Source organism: Dreissena polymorpha, chromosome 11 (assembly GCF_020536995.1).
Source record: "Dreissena polymorpha isolate Duluth1 chromosome 11, UMN_Dpol_1.0, whole genome shotgun sequence".
Lineage (NCBI taxonomy): Eukaryota > Metazoa > Mollusca > Bivalvia > Myida > Dreissenidae > Dreissena > Dreissena polymorpha.
Genome location: NC_068365.1, coordinates 14,568,771 through 14,591,190, shown reverse-complemented (window position 1 = coordinate 14,591,190; position 22,420 = coordinate 14,568,771). Strand labels below are relative to the sequence as shown.

The window sequence follows — 22,420 nt, the reverse complement described above, 5'->3', positions numbered from 1 at the left end:
AGAAATTGTCATTTGTAAGCCTGCTTGGTGCAATGGTAGCGATTTCGCTTTTGCTTCCAGAGATCCCTCGTTATATGCCAAGAGCATTTACCTTTATTTATTATTGTAAAGTGTACCTTGTTCCAAATATTACACTTTTGTTAATAAAATAATTAAATGATATTTATCACACAAAAACCGGTGAACAAGTCCTTATAAGGTCAGTATTTATATATAAACCCAGGCCATTATAAGTGTAATTAAGAGTGAAGTCGTTAAATTGTTTACAAAAACATGTTTACATATACCACGCCTAATCTTTAGTCAGACTATTTAACATGCACACATTCACCGTTGCCGTAAAGGGAAGTTTGAAATATGAACTACGACTAAAAAAATAGTTCAGTGGGTATATCCAGTAAACATGAATTATACGGGTTCGTGTCTTGTTAAAAGGCGTTAATTATACATACAAACTATTTCCATATTTTTCACATATTTAATGGCTTAAACGAACAAAGAGTCATTTCAACATGCTGAATCGCAAGCTTCACTTTGGATTGTAATACACAGTATACATAGCGTTTCGATGCTTGTGGTACACAATAAAGATATATCAATGTCAAATACTTTTAGTTAGGGTTACTAACTCTTTGTTAACTCGCATTAATTGCTATTGTTTCTCTTATTCAAGGCATCTTGCATTATATATAATTGTATATTTTATATGGCAAAAATATTTATTACCTACCTGCTCCAGTGGCGCAACTGGTTAGCGCGCCGTACTTATAGACAAGTATCGTCCCCTTGCTAGGAAATGCGGAGGCTGTGAGTTCGATCCTCACCTGGAGCAGAAGCTTTTAATACAGCTTTTAAGTTCATGTTTAAAGCCAATACAACTCAAAATCAACGAATATTTCGTACCATATTTCGAAAAAATAAAGTTAACACATATACGATCATAATTTCTTATAACAAAAGCCAACATTTCAACGCTGGATATGGTATTGTTACATAGATTTAACGAGATACAAAATGCTCGTTTTATATTATTAAACAGACTGCACTTTATACTGTGATGACCTTTTATATAGGAGTTCTTTAATCGTGATAAAAAGTTTCCTACATTGTGGAATTATGTATTATTTACAAAACATCTAAGAGGCAGAGTTGAGATGCTTTTGCATGGTCGTGAGCAATAATGTTTTAATTGTTTTCATAAATGTAAAACATTTTTTTAATAACATAATAAAAAGCAACCTTATACCTCTTTATTGTCAATGTTTAATCCGATTGTTGCAGCTGCAATTGAGTGCATGAAAATTTTGTATATGTGTTTTATTGTTCACAAGTGTTCTAACGTTATGATAATCTAGTTAAGTATAGAATTGTCTTCTATTATTATGTCAATCGATGGCGAGAAGTGAGTTATCGTCATAGTCAAACATTCCAACCCCCGAAGTTGTTCTGAGTATTTAAGTGTCGTCTTTTCTACATATCTGCTATGATTTTGTTTATATAAGTGACAGTCATGGTAACCATATAAATCTTTCATTCATGCACATTCTTGTGTAGTCTGAAAATATTTAAGAAAATAAAAACGTTAGCAATTGTTATAATATACATAATTCTCGCAACAGTCGACTGTTTCAATTAAAGACATTGTGTAATATTTAAACATTTCATTTGTAAATCTTTTTTAACGAATGGCACAGCTTGCAAAAACTTAAAGGACAACATATCCAACAAAACACAAACGCAAAACACAAGGCGTGATGTTTAATGTTTTTAAATTTAAAGTCTCTTGGAACTGGCCGTATGCATGCGCTTAATGTTTGGTCTCAGATTAGCATGTGAAGTTCGGACATGCTTATAAAGGACGGCACTTATCGCCTTTTATTGAATGTCCGTGTAAAGGAAATGTCTTATAAAGAAAATAATTTCTATGCGGGACGTGTCGCCAAAGATAAGCTTTAGCTACTAAGCAATTTCTTGAAAATCGCTCTGAAGCGAACAAATCTCTAATCTGGGTCGAAATACAAAATAGCAAAATGCAATAGCAAAATACAAATTCAATAGAATCTTGATTAAGCGGACTTCATCCAACTGCAATGACCCAGGGCGTGTTTGCTCATGGAAAAGTAAGTATACTGATGATTGACTGCTTGAAGTAAGCGGACACCCAAAATGTAAAGGCCATCTTGGTAACTGAAAATATACTAAATAATGTTACGGCAAAGGTGTCAACAAGTACGTAATACTGAAATATCAATAAAAATTATACCGTTGGCTGCATCTAATATGAAAATCTGAAACAAATTCCATTTACTATAATAACAACAATAGTGTATAAAAACGTCTCTTAAAACCGTCATAGACGTAAATTCTGAAAATTAAAAATGAATAAAACCAAAACAAATAAGGCAAATGTATCATATATATGATATAGCAAATTTGACCAAGTAAGGGGGGGGGGGGGGTCGGACAAACGACCTTTCTTTGCTTCAAATAAAACCTCGAGTGACAAAAAACGCCTATATACACCTTTATAATGCCACGAGACCTTGCAATGCACGAGCTAATTTCCCGCAAAATCAAATCGTAAAACGAACAAGTACGATCAATACCAAAAACTATAAATAGAATCAATTTAGAAACGTGAATAATTTTATTTACTTACTATTTCATTGTGAGTAAATCAATTATTCCCTTATCTAAATTGCTTCACAAAAAAAACTTACAACAACACAACAGATAGGTATAAGGCATGTTATTGGCACAATATCGAGTACAACAAATAGAGGTTCTTGTATCAATATAAAATTATGTAAATTTCAACTTAGTTATTAAAATAAATTAAATAGAAAGTATACTTAGCCAAGTTTATCTCCATTCTGTACTTTTGCAAACATCTAGACAGCCAGAGGTCTATCCTCATCCTCTTACAGCAACCGACATCAGAATGGGCGCTTCTTCTGCAGAGCACGTACCACGGCATTCCGCCAATTGCAGAGCACATAACTTTGGCATTCCGCAAATTGCAGAGCACATGACTTGGCATTTCGCCAATTGCAGAGCACATCACTTGGCATTCCACTAATTGCAGAGCACATGCATGTAACTATGCATTCGGCCAATTGCGAAGCACATACCTAGGCATTCGGCCGATTGCAGAGCACATAACTTGGCATCCCGCCAATTGCAAAGCACATAACTTGGCAGTCCGCCAATTGCAGAGCACATAACTTGGCATAGCGCCAATTGCAGAGCACATACATGTAACTATGCATTCGGCCGATTGCAGAGCATATAACTAGGCAATCGGGCGATTGCAGAGCACATAACTCGGCATTCCGCCAATTGCAGAGCACATAACTTGGCATTCCGCCAATTGCAGAGCACATAACTTGGCATTCCGCCAATTGAAGAGCACATAACTTGGCATTCCGCAAATTGCAGAGCACATAACTTGGGTGTCCGCCAATTGCAGAGCACATAACTTGACATTCCGCCAATTGCAGAGCACATAACTTGGCATTCCGCCAATTGCAGAGCACATAACTTGGCATTCCCCCAATTGCAGAGCACATAACTTCAGTTGATTAGCCTCGAGCCGACTGTAAACATGGTAACATCCTCGTTCAGATGTCTTAAGAACTGAAACGATACTAATTAAATTATGTAGAACATGTCATTATGTATACTTAACATGCACATGTGTAGCAAGTGAATAGTGCAAATTTATATACTCAAACAAATCAGACTGCAAGTCGAAAACTAAAATCAAGAGTTAAGGTTTGAATAAACTGATCCACGCCGATGCCCAAAGCGCACACAGGACGCCCCTAACGCCCATCAATCACGTTAACTTGCTTAAAATGAATATATTTGTAAATGGGAAAAATTAAATTTTGTTTAAAAAAAACTGCTACTATTTGCAAGATCCATCCACCACCACCACCAATCAAGAGAAGTGTACATGACTTCACGTACACCCCATACAATAATCGGTAGTAATGAACGGTTAAGGTAAAACCGCGAGCGGGATACGCAATCCTATTGCTCATTTTTCGTTTCTTTATGTTTTCTTTTAATGGCAGGGGGACGTATGAGGACCCATGGCTCACGACCGGTGTCTAGGTGCCTTCATCACCTCCCGAAACCTATAATTTTAGAGAAATCTACAAATAAGCAGCTATTATTGTATTGTAATATTAAGTATTCTTTAGCAAAAACGTGTAAATGACACATTATAAAACTTATTGCGCAAATTAACATAACAAGCAAACAAAAGCACCTCGCACGCACCCCGGACATCACCAAGAATCAAACAAATCACACAAACATTTAATCCATAAATAAATACCTAAAAAGAGTGTAGATAAAAAGTTTTCCGAGTAATATATATATGCATATGACGAAATTTTGCATCAACTGTACTAAACCGACGTCAACATCTAACCAGGTAAAACTAAAACGAAAAAAATAAGTAATAGTAAAAATAATAATACCTTTTACAATTAAAAAGTCATTACGTAAGAAAAAGCACAAGAGCTGTTAGCAGCTGATTTAAACACAATGTTAGACTATAGTCGGACCTTTTCCCGCACGTTCTCTCCAATCCAGTCCTACTCTTCCTGGAAGCTTCTCTTCAAATCCTTAAATTCGTCGTCAAAGTAGCCATTTAAGTCATTCACAACTTTATTTTTTAAATCATTTTCTGAATCAGACATAGTGAAATAAATCAAACGACCTTTCTTTGCTGCAAATAAAACCTCGAGTGACAAAAAAACGCCTCTATACACCTTTATAATGCCACGAGACATTGCAATGCACGAGCGAATTTCCCGGCAAATCAAATCGTAAAACGAACAAGTACGAGCAATACCGAAAACTATAAATAGAACCAATTTAAAAACGTGAATAATTTTATTTTTATCTCGAATTTACTCTACGCAAATTTTCCTATTGGAGCCCTAATTAGGTCACCCCTCTAAGAAATTTCGCAACGAATAAAGTCGAGATATAGAGCGAATATTACTATGAAATAAACGCCAGTAACTTTCTTGCTAAAACTGCTGGAAAGTGGGCGGACTTAAAAAAATACAAGTTATTAAAGGGTACAAAACGGCGAAAAATACCGACCTCGGCATGGACGTCGCCATCTTGATAATCACGTGATTACCCCCTCTGCTTACAAAACTTTTAGAAAAACGTAACGCGCAAACCGGTCGTTTTATGAGGCATTAAAATATTTTAGAAATATTGCTATTTTATATAAATTCGCGAAGAAGCAATTTCTTTTCGGAAAAAATAATAAGAAACAAGAGATGTGTTTGTCAGAAACACAATGCCCCCTATTGCGCCGCTTTGAAGCCATATATTTGACCTTTGACCTTGAAGGATGACCTTGACCTTTCACCACTCAAAATGGGCAGCTCCATGAGATACACATGCATGCCCAATACCAAGTAAGAGATGTGTTTGTCAGAAACACAATGCCCCCTATTGCGTCGCTTTGAAGCCATATATTTGACCTTTGACCTTGAAGCATGACCTTGACCTTGACCTTTTACCACTCAAAATGTGCAGCTTTATGAGATACACGTGCATGCCAAATATCAAGTTTCTATCTTCAATAACGCAAAAGTTATTGCAAAACTTTAACCAAGGTTAAAGTTTTGGGACACACACAATGAATGAATGAATTAATTAATGAATGAATTAATAAATAAATGACAGACAGACAGGCTAAAACTTATATGCCCCCGATCTTTCGATCCGGGGGCATAAAAAGGTCAAACATTAAAGCTACATTTTATGTTGTAACACCTGGCGTTGGGTTATCCGTTTAAATGTCCATTCATTTCGCCCGGTGTAGAAACGTTTTTAAGTTTCATGTTTTAGTCCATAATCAAACGAAGCGTATTTGTTATGACACTTTTGAGATATGCCTTTTTCAGTTTTATATCGAAACATCTGAGAGGCAGATTTGATACGACTTTCAGGGTCCTAAACACATTTGTTACAATGATATATGTAAAACGGACAAAATATCATCATGCTGCATTTTTCTTATTTCTTCTCATTCTTGTTCTTCTTGATTTATTATTGAATGTATATGTTGTTCAAACAAGTATAATCATCTCGCTTGTATAGCCCCCCATTTTTTTTTTTTTTTTGGCAACCGACGATCAATTTTCGTCATAGGCTAGTGTACTTCACGGCCGTTAATCGTGCGAGCCACCTCTTTTTTTAGATGCATTGATAAATGAGCCAATGCTGCTTCCGAGGTGGCGCTCAGGCCCGGATATTTTTTAATTTAACGGATAATTTTACAAGATGATTAGGTTCTATATGTATTATCAACATATTTTGCATTATTTTAAAAGTCGACCAATGTAGTGCGATTCAGCGATTTTAAATCCATCCAAAGAAGTACAAAAACATACAATCACAACCCATTTGGAAACGTGAGGACCTTTATAAGGTGTGACATTGAAGAATTCGTAAAAGCTAATCGATGTGTTTTGCCTGTGTGACGAGCAAATTCCAAGCCAATTAAATCGCTCATTACATAAAACGATTGCTTTGAAAACACGATTGACAATATCGCTGTGATATATACCGGTGTTCAAATAGAACCCATTTCTTTCTTACATATGAGCGGATAATAAAGGTTACATTGAAACGCGAGTGGCCTGAAAGCGCCTCGTAACGAAAAGGGCTAGATAGCGTCTCATAACGCCAGTGGAAGGAAAGCGTCTCGTAACGCTAGTGGCCGAAAAGCGTCCCGTAACGTTGCGTCGGAAATTGTCCCGTAAGGTTATGTTCAGCGTCCAGACACGGCTTAAAACAACTTCTTGTTTATCTTCTCCAAAATGCCCATCCATCTTTCCTTTACATATATCACGTTATAAATACGAAAAACGATTCAAGTTAACAGAAAGTTGAGTTCGAACTATAAAAACAACCGCCATAAAAGCAATAGTTCAATGGATATAATCAATTTTGACCAACTGATTATATGCGAACTTGCTTCTTAAATACTTTTAAAAGAGGAATACAATTGGCATATAAACAATAATTTTGAAGGTCATATGTTTCAAAAATGAACGACACATCTTTGAAATAATTATTTTGTGTCGTAACCGAGTGACTTTGTATCATTATTTGCAATGCACTTTTCGTTTCGATATCAATATCAAAACTATTAATTTGAAATTTGGGAAATAATCATAGTTCGCTTCAGGTGCAGAATATATTATTAAATCTTCACTAATTGCATTCTGTACGGCTTAGCTCATTATTCGTAACGTGATATATTCAGTTAGGGTATCGTTTTCTTATATGCCACATTGTCAAACTATAAATGTAACTAAGAATATCGACAAGCAGAGAGTAATTACAAAAACTACGAAGGTTCAGCAATCGTTAGTATAGCTTGCATATTTATATTGGCAGGTCCATTGTCACAAGACTATTTAAATTACTTAACATGTTTCAAAGGTTAGAAATATAATTGTGTTTTTTTTTTTGCAATACGAACCGAATCTTCGAACAAAAGCAGATTGTTTCTATAGTGGTAGTATTACTAGTTCCATGTTTTAACGTTTATGCAAAGACAGGGTGCACGATCACGTTACTTTTTGGAGTTCCACCTTTTAACTTTTATGGATTTATACACGACGGTAAGTGGTGCTTTATTTCAAATAACTTTTTAAAACAAGTTTTCTTCAGAATTTCAACAAGTGAATACAAGACAGATTTTTATGCTGCTTACGGCAATGTTAAATACATCAAAATTACTTGATTTAATAAGCATGTGTTCTTGTTCAAAATTCCATTTTACTGCATTCATTGTACACGGTTAAGTATCACGCAACGTGAAATGTTGTCATCGATTTTAGACGTATTCAAGGATTATTCTTATACCTTAGATATCAGCACAAACTGCAAGAAAAACTGCCTTTTATGCACTATAGTTTTCTGCAAATATATTTCAATAACTTGAGATATTTGCAAAATTAAAGTTCTAAACGGTGTGATTAAATTTTGCCCAGCCCGTGTGTAAACACCTGAAAACTCCGTTGAGTCTGCACCCTGATAGAGGCTGTCTAAAAAGGTAAAGCGTTTCAATGACAGTTTAATACAAAAGCATGTAATTATTTCTCGCATGGATTAATTGAATACTTGAATACTAATTGAATTGTGGATTCAATCATAAATACCGAGTAGTCGAGATGGCCGAATGGTCTAAACGATAGACTTTTAATCCCGGGGTCAGGGGTTCGAGCCCAGTTGTTTTTAATTGGAGCTTTTAAGATCAAATGTTTACATTTATCAATCTTAAGCATTTAATGACAAACTGTGAACATGTCCTTTTAAGATATTTACTAAAAAATGCCACAAGGTAAAAATTTAGAACTCATTGGTTGTTTATTTGATTTAAAAGTAATATTTGTTTATTTGCCTTGTCAGCGAGGTTACTTTGAAGTTATTATCACTTTTATCTTTTTTTCCAAATCATTAATAGAAAAGATAAGTGAAGCTTCAAGTGTTGTCCTTGATAAGCTTGTGCGCATTGCACAGGCTAATCAGTGTGCACAGGCTAATCTGGGACACCACTTATTTGACATGCATTAATCCCCGTTTTCAATGAAAGCAGCCAATATGTACAGATTTCAATTACAAACTATCCAATGTAGTAGCACAAGCTGTTAAACACTATTGATTAAATACATATACACACACTGCAGTGTACCAGTGGTGAAGTATAAACAGGAAGATGCGGTGGTTATCGTTCTTTGCGTAGTTTTAGCAGACTGACTTGCAACGCATACTATTAACCTTAGTTCTTTGCAAGCGAACAACTAAAATTGTTTCGATATTTGATTCACGCTTGTAAAGTCAATGCATATCTATAGCAATATCAGTACATTTAAGAGGATCGTTGATAAATGGGTTTAAAAGAAATGGTTACCGATACAACGTCTAATCTTTTGTCAGACAATACTTAAAATGCGGATACGTTTCGTCCTTGTAAAGTGAAGTTTCTAGTTGGTCGAAATTTGAATAGCCTTGAGTAATTGAATGATAATTGCTTACCTAACTATGCATAACGCGTTATGTGCAGTTCGAGTTACTAAGGCCTCGTTAACACGTACCTTTATTATGTATGTTATTGACAGGGGTGTTGCAAAAAATTCTTATCGACAGATTTATTGGCAAAGAAACCCAACTGTTTTAAAAACATAATGTGGCTATGAGTGTTATAGATATTGTAAATCGCAATACCAAACCGAAACTGAAACAGGCTATTATCTATACTGGTGATAATAATATCTTAATTTTTTCCGAGTTGACACTTTAACGGGCATGCAATGACGCGTTAAAAGTCATTTTCATCGAAAGACAGCTATTTGTTGAAATCATGTTAACAGTTATATACCAGTATAATTTAGCGTGCTACAACGGAAGAGATTTGCTAGGAAACTCTCACACGTAACAGTGTCTATTCTATTTTCTCAGATTGTTTTCGCTTTGATAATGATGTACATATATATTAATTATACGGTAGTTCACATTATAAAAGTGTCTGTGTGAATGATTTATTGCAGACTACATATACATTTACCGTATTTTCTTAATTTCAATCGATAAGTAACAGCTCATGCCTTGACAATGTTGTCTACTATTGTTATATATACATATATGCACATGCGAAAAATACGAAAAATATAACAAAACAAAAAGGCAAAACGAAGTACAAAAAGCTTCAAGCTTCAAGTTGGCCTCTTGGAAAACCGGGCTTAATACAATCGCGTAAAGTTTTGTCCCAGAAAAGCATGTGCCGTCCGCACGGTTAATACAAGTATAAGGTGACACATGTCGCTTTTATTGAGTATTTCGTTTATATGAAGTGACATCTGATCAAAAATACTATCTAGGCGGAAAGTGTCATCTCAGACTTACCTGTGCTGATTGCACAGGCTAATCACGGACGACACATTCCGCTTTTATGAAATTTTTCGTTTTAAGGTAGAGTCTTTTAAACAAAAATCCAGTCAACGGAAATTATCGTCCCTAATCTGGAGCGATTCTTTACGCTTATTCAGTAAATCCAGTTTTCCGAAACTGCGGCTAAAATATATTTTAAAGCTAAGCCTAAGGCGTTTAATTTAATGAAATCCCCTGTCTTTCAAACATAAAGCAAATAACTGTGAAGATATACTAATAACAGTTTATCAAATGACATGGATGACGAAGTAACTTTTTTAATATCTGTACTCATGAATGGAGTCCTATATAATGTTTCATTTCTTAAAATGGGACTTTTGTATTGTTATGTTTCATGCCTTTTTGAAAAATATTAATACGCACAGCAACTCGTTTTATTTAGCATCATCATATTTTATCACATAATTCTATTTTCAATAAATTCGCACCGGAGCGAATGCTTTTCAGAAATCGAGTAAGAAATTATGGTTACATATTAAAGCGACAGTTTATATTGTTATACCTTGCGTCATCTTTTTCGATTTCCATTCATTTCGGTAAGTGTAGAACGTTGATAAGTGTAAAGTTTAATTTTTTAATCGACTGTCAAACATAGCGTCTTTTATGACAGTTCTTATATGGGGGTTTTGTACAGTTTTTTCAACCTATTATTATCGTCTAAATGGGAAAAATCGTTTTTGAAAAATCTGAGTTGCAGAATTTTTACGATTTTCAGAATTTTGTTAAGTTTGTATTATATTCTTATATGTGAAACATTTTGTTTGTAAAAAATATCACAATGCTGTATATTTCCCGTATTTGCTATTCTTGTTGTTGTTTATAATGTTATAATGTAAGGCAATTTATGTGTTATCAGTGGGTTATTAAATCTCGTGCATTTCATCTTGTTTGTATGACAGTCCCGAAAGTTCTCAATGTTAACAGCATATCATAAGCTAATGTACAAATAATTTACAAAATAAACTTTTGTCTTGTACTCGAAACACTTAAGTCTGTAAATGTGGTAATACTGTCGTCCGAAATCTGGTTCTTCTACGCAAACCTACACACTCCTACACTGTCAAATGATAAACAAACTATGGCGTTCAAATGTGTTAAACAAATTTTAGCAGCCAAATATTCTATTTAGTATATATTGATGATTGGTGTTCATGTATTATGTAACGACTGCGCTATTTAAAGAGTATTATTCGCAGTTGTGGGACTGAACACAAAATCTCTCAAATTTCTCAAAATTGAAATTGTAATACGGGATACTGATTTTTGTTGTTTGTTTGGTTGCAAATCATCATTTTGAGATGTAACTTAAGCCATCTAAATCGAGAAGTTACCTTTTAAACAGCCGTTTGTTCTCGAAAAAAAAAACACTATTTTTCATAAAAAGTCATTTATAATGCATTGCGCGTTGCTTGAAATAAATTATATATCATAGAAAAAGAAATAGTAATTTAAGAAAAACGCCATCGGCAAGACTATCAGATGGCAACATTTGTTTCTCTCCTACTAATGTTTCTGGAGTTTTATTGCTTCTGTATTTTCATTAAACGTTATACTTATATGAATATAATTTAGAATAAAGTTCGAACTCTGCCCCTTTAACTAACACCACCACCCTCGTTTGTGTCGTTTGCGTATTAAATTTTGAGAACGGTGAGTTATTTCCTAGTTTATACCGAATAGGGTGTAAACAGTTAATGTCTCGTACGGGCTGCGAAGTTGAATGGTCTTTATTATCGCCATAAATTTGCGATCAACATCCGTAGTCTTTGCAACAGTTTAAACGTACACAACTCCATTTTAGTGTTCAAAGCAATTAACTTATATTTATTTAATTCGTAACTCAACTTTTCCCAGTGTCCGTACAATATCAAATGTTTGTGAGATACAAAATCAAAGCGAAACACTTAGCGGGCCTCGCCCGCGACAACAAGAAATTATGACCTCTCTGTACAGTGGTATTTCGTAGACTGACTTCTTTTTTAAATACAAACAGTGACTGCTTAAATGTCCACGATACACAAGACGATAGAATTTTATACCTTATATAATTATCATTTTAGAAAATCATTTATTTACAAAAAATAATTATTTTCTCAAATGTTAATTAGATCAGGATATTACGTCACACTTTTAACTATCCGGGATTGAAACGATTCGACATAAAGATTATATCTTTTGATCATTAATTGAATCAGTGGTTAAAGACATTATATGGCTTTGTTTGATCACTTTTACAAGCACCTTCTATTGAAAGATGTCAATGATATTCAAACAAATGAAGGGACGATACACACAATCGCGGTGATATGCCCTGGTGATACACACGATCGCGGTGATATGTCCTGGTGATACACACGATCGCGGTTATATGTCCTGGTGATACACGCGATCGCGGTGATATGTCCTGGTGATACACACGATCGCGGTGATATGTCCTGTTGATACACACGATGGCGGTGATGTGTCCTGGTGATACACATGATCGCGGTGATATGTCATAGTGATACACACGATCGCGAGAATATGTCCTGGTGATACACACAATCGCGGTGATATGTCCTGGTGATACACACGATCGCGGTGATATGTCCTGGTGTTCAACTGGAGCCCATTTCTTGCTGGCACAAAAGCGGCAAAGAAAGGTCACATAGCAAGACGAGTAGCAGGGGAGCGTCTCGTAACGTTACAGACCAGGCGGTTTCACTTTACGTTATTGGCCGGAAAGTGTCTTGTAAAGTTTCAGGCAAGGCAGCATCACGTTTCGTTATTGGCCGGAAAGCGTCTCTTAAAGATTCAGGCAAGGCACCTTCATGTTACGTTATTGGCCGGAAAGCGTCTCTTAAAGATTCAGGCAAGGCAGCTTCACGTTTCGTTATTGGCCGGAAAGCGTCTCGTAAAGATTCAAACAAGGCGCCTTCACGTTACGTTATTGGTCGGAAAGCGTCTCGTAAAGATTCAGGCAAGGCAGCTTCGCGTTACGTTATCGGCCGGAAAGCGTCTCGTAAAGATTCAGGCCAGGCAGCTTCACGTTACGTTATTGGCCGGAAAGCGTCTCATAAAGATTCAGGCCATGCATCTTCACGTTACGTTATTGGTCGGAAAGCGTCTCGTAAAGATTCAGGCAAGGCAGCTTTACGTTACGTTATTGGCCGGAAAGTGCCTCGTAATTTCATTGACCTGAAGCGTCTCGGAACGTAACGTTCAGCATCTGATGATTCATATACGGCTTTTTTCATCTAACATCATCATAAAGATCATCCCATTTCTGATAGATGTTTTTGGTGCTTGACAGTACATGCTTTCAAGATCAAAACTGGTCTTAAACAAGATCAATGTCAAATCTTGAGGATGAAGTCTTTAAATGGGATTTTAAATACATGTTTACAAAATGCACACCCTTCTTTCCTTTATAATTTATATGCTAAATCGAAATAAAAGTTTGTATTTCACGTGAAGTTGAGATTGAAATATAACGCATCCGCATTAAACATTGATACAATGTTTATATTTGATCATTACGAAGATAAAAAAAAACTGTATATGTATAAACGTGGCATATTAACAATTTCACTTTCAAAGAATGACATCTTAGCAATTGTTACAATTGGCTTAACACAATTCGCAAGCATAGCTTAGTGAATTTGTATGGTTATATAAAATACACTTTTCGATATCAATTGAACAAATCGTAATGGGAAATTTTAATAAATATAAATAGTTTGCCTCGGTATCAAATTATAGTTCTTCACTAATTGCATACCTTATTATGCGTAACGTAAAATATGCAGTTTTGGTTTTTTATGTACTTTTTTTCAATTATTTCATATTTTTAAGCAATAAAGATAGCATACTTAATATTGACAGGCCGGGTGCATTGCAGAAAGGTTACGCAATCGGTATAATAGATTACATATCCCTATTTACATGTTTATTTTCATAAGACTTTTTGAATTACTTAACCTGTTCTTCTCGCTTGTAAATAGAATTGTTATTTGCAATACGAAACCGAAACTTCGAACAAAAGCAGATTGTATCTATAGTGGTACTAATACTACTTCCTTGGTGTAACGTTCATACAAGCTGTCTTAAAAAGTCAAGCGTTTCAAAGATAGTTTTTTACAAAGGCAGATAATTATTTCATAAATGGATTCAGTAGAAACTTGAAAATTTTACTGATTGCATTGTGGATCCACTCACAATTACGCGATACGAAGATTACGTTTGTTTTGAAATAATACAAAGGTAATATATATATATATATATATATATATATATATATATATATATATATATATATATATATATATATATATATATATATAAGGATTTAAACTAATTACAGCTGACCGTAACAGTAAATTAAGTGACGTTAAACCAAGTGTTTTCTTATTTAAGTTATATACCAGTATAAACGTGGGAGTTTAAGAATTGCGTTATAAAAGCACGTTCTTTAACAACGCGAAAGAATTCCGTTCGCCTGAAACAGTACGTTCGTCCATTACACTTGTGAGAGAAAACATATGAGCCGCGTTCTGAAAAAACTGTGCTTAATGCATGAATGTAGCAGGTGTATAAAGCTAATAATTATAATTAATAATTCTCTACTGCAATGAAAAATACATCAAACTAAAGAAATAGTGCGTTTTCAGAAAAACGTTGAACTTTTAATTAGTATCATACGTGTAAAGCGGTTTAACTGATTGTAATTTGAATGCTTGTTCAACATTCTTATTCAATAGCTCAGTGTTTTAAATTTTAAAAACCAAAAGAGAAAGATCTGGTTTCAGGTTTTCCGAAATCATGGATTTGTTACCCGGTCATTTACATTATCCCTTAACGGGAATGCGTGAATATAAAGGCCATAAAACATTCAAATCAAAAGCGTTTCGTTGTTAAAAGAGTAAAAAAACAGAAATAATACCCCCTCATCATATACCTTAATACACAATATTTTATCTGTGAATATTAAATATCTTTATTTTTCTTTAATTTAAATCAATGATAACTGTTAAACAAACATATATTTCGAACTTGTCTTTTCGTGACATTGGAACTCGGTCATGATATTGACAAGTGTCTTTTTGTACAATATAAATATTTTCAGATAATAGTAAGAGGTTTTTAGAAAATCTAATCGTCAAGAAGATCGTGTTCTGTTGGAGCAACTGTCTTACCGTTTGAACTTTCGTGACCTTTATCAACAGCCTTGAACTTTCGTGACCTTTATCAACATTGAACTTTCGTGACCTTTATCAACAGCCTATAAAATGTAGACCCGAATTCATTGGTCAAATAAAAAAATATAGTGATGCAGGATTTCGTCTTGCATTGATGCTGGCCGAATAATGAGCGTGAAACTATCGATTATCATTTAGAAATAATACATGCAGATTAATTTATATTGTGAACGTCGAAGTACATATTTTGTGACCGGATACTTTCGTGTAATGCTATGAGTATTTACTTTCCTGCTTTTGTTATCTTGGCAACGAATATTTCAGTTTCTTAACATTTCCGTTTCGGTGTCGTTGATATTGCACTATACACTCAACCACCATGTTAGATTGCGCTTTTCGTTGGCACTTTCCATCCAAAATTAAGCGTTCATCTAGATAATAGTACCATTGTTTATTTTAAAGATGCAAACATAATGTATGTTTTCCTTATTAACTAATCTCGTTGTTGTTGTTGTTACAATTGAATTAAAAAATGATAACTTCCTTTTCATCTTGTTTGTACGACAGCCGCGACAATTGTAAATGTCAACTGCAGATCGTTGTCATCCAACGCTATTGCACTAAAAAACACCCAAATTATGTGAATGCGGGAATGGGGTTGTCAGTAATCTGGTTCGTCTCGCACACCCACACACTCCCACACACTCTTACACAGTGAAATGTTGCAAACGAACATTGGTAGTAATCGGTGCGTTAAAATTGAAAACATTAAAACACGTTTTATCAGCTTAACATTCTATTCGGTACATATTGATGATTGATAAATTATCTAAAGGCCCAGTCTCACTATGATGCCGGTGGAGCCCCGGTGCGTGATCCGGGATCTACCGGGATGAACCGAGGCTCTACCGGGATGAAGCGGGGCTCCACCGGGGACGACCGGGAGGAACCGGGGACGACCGAGGACAACCAGGGCTCCACCGGGTAAGTATTAAAATGTTTAATACCTCCGGGATGAACCGGGAGTCACCGGGAAGGACCGGTCGACCGGCGTTAGCAAACCGGGATGGACCAGGGGTCTACCGGCAATAGTGAGACTTGGGCTTAACGACCACGCTATTTAAAGGATAGTCTTCACAGTTTTCGGTCTGAACACCTGTCTCAAAACTCGGCATTGTAATACGGGATTTCGCTTGTTGTGTATTTTTGGGGGTTTTAACACATCAATTTGATGCATGTTAAACCATTCCGGGTAAACAAATGAGAGGTTGCCTTAAAAAAGCGAGAGAAAAAAACGTTTAACGTGAAAACTTTATGTTTATATACATTAATCTTTATTTGAAATATAAAAACATATGCACAATCAAAAGTAAGTTTTAGGAAAGGATCCATTTGCAAGACTAGATGATGACACATTTCTTTCCTTATAATGTTTCCATTAATATATCTGAAGTTTCATATTTTCTGGATTTGCAGTAAACATTCTGCGTATATATGAATATATTTTAGAATAAAGTTTCAACCCAGCCCCTTTTAACAAACACTGTCACCTTGTTTTGTGGAGTTTGCTTTTTAAATCAATTCTGAAAACGATGAGTTATATAACAGTGCACGTCGAATGGGCATAAACGCTTTATGACTCACACGGGGTTCGTATTTTGATGGTCTTCAAAATCACACTACATTTTAAACAGTTAACTCAACATCCTTTTTAACGTCCGGAATGCACGCCGTTTGAAAATTCTGAAACGGTTACGGATACTATTTGTAAGAAACCTATCGATTTATTTTAAAAGCTTATTATCTTTGATCTTTTATTAAATCCGTGTGGTTAGAGTTGTATGGTATAGTAAGTTTTGTTGTTACCATATTTAAATGCACTTGCAACTTAACTATAATGCATGTGCGTTAACTGTCGTCCCAGATTAGCCTGTGCAGTACGCACATGCAATATGCCCTGTTTTCTCAGAACACGACTCAACTAAAACCCATTTCATGCCAGCACGTGTACTGCAGATAAATGTCGCATTGTAATGCGGCTTTTTATATAAGTTACTTAACATGTTCTTCGCGGTAATAAATATGAACAAGCTTTTGTATCTATAGTAGTATACATACTTCTTCCCTTTTATAACAAGCATGCATAGAGGCTGTATTTAAAAGGCCAATCGTGTCAAAGGCAGTTATAGACAAAGGCAGGTAATTATCTTACACGCGTATTTCATTGAACACTTCATGCATAACTGATTGCATTGTTGATTCACTCACAATTATGCGATACGAGCATGACGTTTGTTTTAAAATAATAGGTAGGCAATTAGGATATAAGGAACGAAACTAGTTACTGATGACCGTAAATTATGCAACGTAAAACCGCGAGTTTTATTATTTAAATATACCCGGATACAAATGAGATGTGCATAATTGCTTTTCATAAGCACTTCATGAACAACGCACTGTAATTCCATTGTTTGTTTGCCTATTTACAGTTTGTTGGTCCATTTAACTTATAAAAGAAACATATTTTCGGATGTAGTAAATAAAACCATCCAAAAATAATGTTTAACAAATCACTATTGAAATGAAAAATTCATCGAAGTTAAGTAAAAGTAATAATACATTTGTAGAAAATACGCATTACTTTTAATTATTGTGAATGTAATACGTGTAAAGTGGTTTAACTGATTGTAATGTCGTTTTCATTTAATAACTCATTGTTTTTGATTTCCAAAAAAACTGGTTTAATGTTTTCCGAAAATTTTGCATTGGGAACCCGTTCATTCATTGTATCTTTTAAAGGGACTGTCCAACAGATTAAAGCGTCGTTCGACGCGAATCGATATTTTGGGAAACTACGAGGATTGCTTATATAGCTAAAAAATACCCCGCATTTGACATGAGCGTGGATGGACGAGTGGTAAAGTCGGGAGACATTTTACTCCAAGCTTCCATGACTCTAGGGTTCAGTGGTTCGAGCCCTGTGGAGGTTACCGTTTTTTTCTTCCTTTTTTAAATTGTATTCTTTTTTTTACTGGAGATTTTTAGTTCAAATGTTTAAATTTATCAATATAAAGCATTTAAAGCAGTTAATGGCAAGCTTAAATACATACCAAAATCTGTTGGACGGCCCCTTTAACGGGAATGCGGAAATATAATTAGCAGAGTTAACGTTAAATACACAAGCGGTTGTTTGTTGAAAAAGTTGAAATACATATACACTCTCATCAGACATGAATATACTTGACCAAATTATACTTTTTCTATTCTTAGTCAAGCTCTTATCAGTTTTTAAGATCATTGATAACGATTACACAAACAAGCATATCTTGCTATCTTGATATCAACCTTATTGGAAATCGGTCATAGCATTGACAGGTGTGTTTTGTAAGGCTTTATTTACAGATTACCCTGAGTGGATTTTCGGAAAATCTTATCGTTTATCATAAAACAAATCGGAGTAGTTGTCGAACCCTGTTTTTGACCTTTATGAACCTCAAAAGCACATAAAATGTAAAAAAACATTGTCCCCACCCCGAATGAATTTTCCCAATTGAAATTGACATTGATAGTGATGCAGCATTGATAGCCGAATGTTGAGAATTTGAAATCGTATCTTATTTAGAAATTATGTGTCGGCACATCATTTTTGACATCATCTTTATATTGCATCACGTGCACTTATGTGTTGTTTTTTTAATTATTGCTTTCCCCTTCGTCTAACCCTGATAAACAAATCATGTAATATAATTTAAGATCGACACACATTTTTAATTATTTTGATTAAATAATTAAATAATAACAGACATTGATAAACATTGCACATTTCCTTTAGACTTACAAATGCTATATCGCAGGGTAGTAATGTCTGTACGTGGTCCAGAATATGCCACCGACATTTCCCGTTTACTATCAATAACACGGTCTGATTTCAAATATTATTCTTTATAACACGCAATGAGTTATTAAGATATGGGTTGAACGTGTGGAAAGGAAACAAACGTACCATATTTAGTTTATCAATCGTGAAGTACTAACTTATGTTAAGTACACAATATGTCAAGTGAGGACATATACAAAAGGATCGATGTAGCATCATGTATATCTACGTACAAAAGATTAAGTATGAATATAGATATACAGATATTATATGACACATACTGATTATTTGTCACTTATTATTTTTCATTAAATAAGACATATTCATTGTGTGCCGCTTTGGCAATTGTTCAAACGTCCATTTATTTAGATATCAAAAGTACATACCGCGAGTATATGTACGTGGGTCATAAACCACAACCAAACATATAGAGCAAAGCACTATGACTTAAAATGTGGGCTTTCCGTCGTGTACTCCACGACCACATCCACACAAAAAAATGGTCAGTATCAATGAATTAGCCGGAAATTTCTGCTATAATCCAAAATTTGTCCCAACCTTCGTGAGTATATAAACTTAATTAGGTGGGAAAGCTGGGGCACACATAATGTATCATCGGGCTCGGAAAGGACCTAATCAACTTCGAAATACATATACGAAGTTTTGGGTCACATGTCCGCACATAATGTGGTCAGCGACGACGTATAAATAAGCTCCTAATTACACACGGCGTTTGGGGTCGGTCTTCCCACAAGTTAAGTCAATGTAATCAGGTTGATCATGATGCATAATTTAATATACAGTTGTATCTGATATATTTAAGGGCAACTAATGCTGACACGTGTTATTTAGTCTGTACCTGTTCATAAATAATTAAATATAAATAAAAGTTAAAATTATCATTTGATTTCGTTCTTTATTACAACGTTCTTTAATTTGAATAGGAATCCGGGCATAAAACGATCCTATCACAATTGCATTTTCATAGAAAAAAACTAGCACTATTTATCATTGTATTTTATAACATGCAAACGCGTATGCTGTGAGTATTCTATTTACCCATTTATGCATAGTGGACTATCCCGTCCTTCTAAATTTGATCAATTTATTTCCAAAAGGGATGTCTAGTATATTTATTTCTATATTTAGAATATTTCTTACAGAAATTCCTTTAAGCAAACAGCGCAGACTAAGATGAGACGTTGCATCATCTGGGTCTACGCTGTTTGCCAATGCCTTATTTCTAGACGCCAGGCATAAATGGGTTAAATTTCCACACATTAATGTTTCTCCCAGTTTATTTCACTATTGAGAATTCAGCAAAACGTGTGTTGCCGTATGGGCGTTTAGGGTTCTTTCTTCGAACAACACGTTTGGGTTTCTAAATATATTATATTTATGATTTAATATCATAAACATACAGGTTGACAGCATGAATGATATGCAAAGAATCAACTTCTTATAATAAGTATACATTTCAATTATATATAAAATGATGTGTTCCGACGGTAAGATACCAACTGAATTAATACACAAATACAACTATTAAAACAAAATAATTACAATAATACAACCGACCGACATGAATATAAAAGATGTATAAAATGCATATTTACCTAAATATATTATATTTATGATTTTATATCATAAACATACAGGTTGACAGCATGAATGATATGCAAAGAATGACATTCGAAATAGTCATTCATGCACACGGATGTGGTTGAGTGAATAAACTCATGCTTGACAAGCCAATTAACGTATTAAAATGTTAGTAAAAACAGTTCACCTTTCTACCCAGTCTCTACATACTGAAAACTAATCAACTACTACAAAAGAACGCTACTAATCCTATTTACAGTTAAAATCTACTCTGTCCAACCATTGAACAATCAGAGCAATGTTTCCTTTAAAAAATAATTTACTTCAATATCATTCAGAATAAATATATTTATGAACTAAATATATTTACAACAATGAAATACGTCTACAACACGTGTAAACACTTTCTGATTATTGCACTTGCGTTATGTTGTTATTTATTTATTTTACACAACTATTATATCATATTGATTAAGGCCATTGTATGTTTCTTCCCGGAGGGCTTTTATGAGGCTGGGAAGTGTCTTCATAATCCACCATCTCGTGTACATATAGCTTCGAAATCAACATTCAATGTTGATTGTAGTGTTTCCTGATTGTACTTTACAGAGCACGTCATATTACAAGATTGTAAGTACGTAGATTGATAGATTTTTCACATTTTCCAGGAAATGATTGTGATGCCAAGAGGCTGAAAACTGGTTCGCAATTTGCTGAAGTGTTATTGGCACTAATTCTTAGAAATGGTTATTGGCGTTTCGTTGGAAATCAGTGCACGCACATGCGTATAGTGTCATCAAGGATCCATTTATGAAGTCCGTATAAGCTATTATGGGGACAGCACTAAGGATATATGGTTTTCAGAAACTCATTGTTGCAAGACTCGCATAACAAACTTAATTTACTTCCGGCATTCAGACATCTGTTTCGAAGGACATTGTGATAGTACATAATAGGAGTGTCAGTAACTCAATCATTTCGCGCGTTTTACGCAAGAACAAGTGTGGTGTCCTGTTATAATGGCAATTTTTACTGACATTAAACTATAATTTAGTAATAATACAATGTAGTTATACATAGAATGCGTATGGCGATGCTGTTAGTGATATCAATGTTTTTCAACGGACCGGAACCATGTTCATAGCCGGACCAGTTATCATTTTAACGAATGTTCTAAACATGTTGTTTTCATGATGATTTTAGAAACGTATGTTACTTGTAACCTGTTGATAATATTTCACAATAGCGACATGACAACCATGTATTTCATTAAATAGGAACCATTTTCGAGCTCAATCGAGATATCATTAGGACAAATATTATAATAAGTAAGTTTCTTAAATGTTGCAGCAAGGCTTTCAAATGAAACGGAACCATTTGTGAACCAATCTATGATATCATGAGAACAAAAGGTTCTGAGCGTGCTTCATGATAATGGGGCAAACATGTGATTTGTTGAACTTGGACGAATGTTTTACAGGGTGGGCAATACATGTAAAATCTATATGAATCACAAGTTTTCTTTTATTCGAATAAGTGATCTAGTTTTAAACACTACGTAACCTAATTTCAAACTCAGCTGAGGTATTCATGGGGCAAAGAATTTGAGAAAGTTTCATAAAGATATTTAAATAAAGGTGTCCTCTTGGGTGTGGACGAACTTCTCCTGTTATTTTACCTAGGTTTTTTTTTAACTAACTTGACATATTTTCGATTGCCATTGTGTCGAACAAATACTCATGATCACATCAGTTGTAATGTTCTT

The 22,420-nt window shown here is 34.7% G+C and overlaps 1 non-coding gene across 1 annotated transcript; it reads left to right on the top strand.

Moving 5' to 3' along the window:
- The first annotated feature begins 732 nt into the window (after nt 1-732).
- Nucleotides 733-832, top strand: Trnai-uau (transfer RNA isoleucine (anticodon UAU)). The gene is made up of 2 exons: nt 733-770; nt 797-832. It is a non-coding gene; the product is annotated as a tRNA-Ile (tRNA).
- Nucleotides 833-22,420: the final 21,588 nt, after the last annotated feature.